A 1,902-nucleotide genomic window follows, 5' to 3' on the forward strand; every position below is an offset into this window, starting at 1 on the left:
CAACCTCACCCTCAGTTTGAGCTAACTTAGTCAGGGGAAGTTCCACCTGTACTGCTATGCCACTATCGGAACGCGAGCGCGGAATACGGGCGGCTTCGCTAGTACTAGACCCTGAGGTGGACACCCTACGCGTATCCTTACGCGAAACCTTGCTTACCTCCTGCTGATCTCGCTGACTCGTCGAGCGAAGATGTTGCGCAGTGGCGGCCCGCGGGATGTTGCGACGTAGCGGCTCCGTGGGACTTATGCTTCCCTGTGTAATAATTAGCTTACGAAAAACAAGATGAGAAAAAGAAAAAGAGAAAGATGCAGCAACAGACGCGAAGCGAACAGGCAAGGACTAAGCGATAAAAAGCCTAGCGACTACTAAAGAGTACTAAACCCGCCCCACCTAAGCTGGTGTCGCTGTAAAGTTGCGTTGTATTGAGCTGCAAAACAAAGAGTAGCTGCGTAAAAACTGCTGGAATAATAGTAATCCTGGAAAGTGATGAGTACGTGGTGCAGCGTAATGATTGAACGACTGCTCTGTGGAAACCGCGTCAGCAAAAAGACAGAAAATCAACTCGATGAGGTTACAGTGATTATTCCATCATGTCGTTGCGTGGAGACGCGCACAGGTCCGCGTATTCAAATAACGGCAGTCGAATATTCGCTCCCTGGGAGCTGGCTGTGACAAAGCTCGTAGGCCGCGGTAGCTGTTCGAGCTCGGGGTCCAGCTGCACTACTACTAGGTAGCGTATGCGGAAAATTGCTGGGCGAGGCTCTAAGTCGAAACGCACGCCTCTCGCCAACAGGCCTATGTCGACAGGTTCCGGCTCCTGGTCGAACGGATCGACCAAATGTGGATGATTAGGCTGATTAAACCGCCTGCGAAGGCCCTGCTGGCCCCGACCACCTTGATGATGATAACCTCGGTGGCGCACACCGAGAGGGTTACGACCCGCGCGTCCTCTGAATGGCCTTCTGTAATCTTCGTCGTAACGGTCCACTGCAGAAGCGGATTGAGGCTAGTAAAAGCAAACGAATTGGTGTGACTCCGTAGGATTCGGCCAGAGGTACGCGAAATGCTCGTTAAGCACAGAAGAGCTCGAACCTGCTGTTTAGGTGAGCTGAATATATAGTATAAAAAAAAATGTTAGGCTGGGCTGACCAAGCCTAGATGGTAAAACGAGTAGATCGTATAAAGTATTCGGGATCGAGTGTTCGACAGACGGCTGTGCGTAACACAGTATCGATTGTAAAAGTGACCGAATACACAAGCAAATCGACCCAGTAGAAAATGGCCCGAAATTGCTGAATGGTAGGGCAGCTGTGCGTAACACTGCTGACCGGCTGCGGCTGGTGTGACCTAGCCTGCCTAACCTACCAAAAAGGGTGCTGGGAAAAGCAACCCGAATATCCCCTAGGCGACAGAACACCTAAGGTAAACCCAAAACCGAACTTACTTGGTCTTCTAGCCTGATTTAGGCTTTACGGCTATGGAATGCAGGGTGGCTTGGCGAAGTCCTGCAGGTAGCTTGAATGCTGACTAGACGGCACACGAACGGGCAAGTCGTAATACGCAGCAAATAGCAACCCGCGAAAGGGGCCAAGATTCCCTCCAGGCAATCAATCAACAGCGATAGGGGTTTACCTTACCGACTGAGTCTGCCCGGCGTGAAGGATATGGGCGTTGATTGGCCCACACAGGAGTTCGGCTGGTGAAAGGAAGTTACTTATGCGGTTTACGAGAAGGGAGGACCGCACAGGGCTTGTTGTCTAGCTCAGAGAACTTTACAATGTTCCAATCATGAACGATCTGATTAGGTAGTTCTGCTTAGAGCCGTAAAGCGACTTTTCCAAGCTCGCTGCCGGCTATAATACCGAAGTCACATTGTCGATCACAGGAGCCCTCAAAAGATA

The sequence above is a fragment of the Volvox carteri genome (assembly GCF_000143455.1).
Source record: "Volvox carteri f. nagariensis unplaced genomic scaffold VOLCAscaffold_29, whole genome shotgun sequence".
NCBI lineage: Eukaryota > Viridiplantae > Chlorophyta > Chlorophyceae > Chlamydomonadales > Volvocaceae > Volvox > Volvox carteri.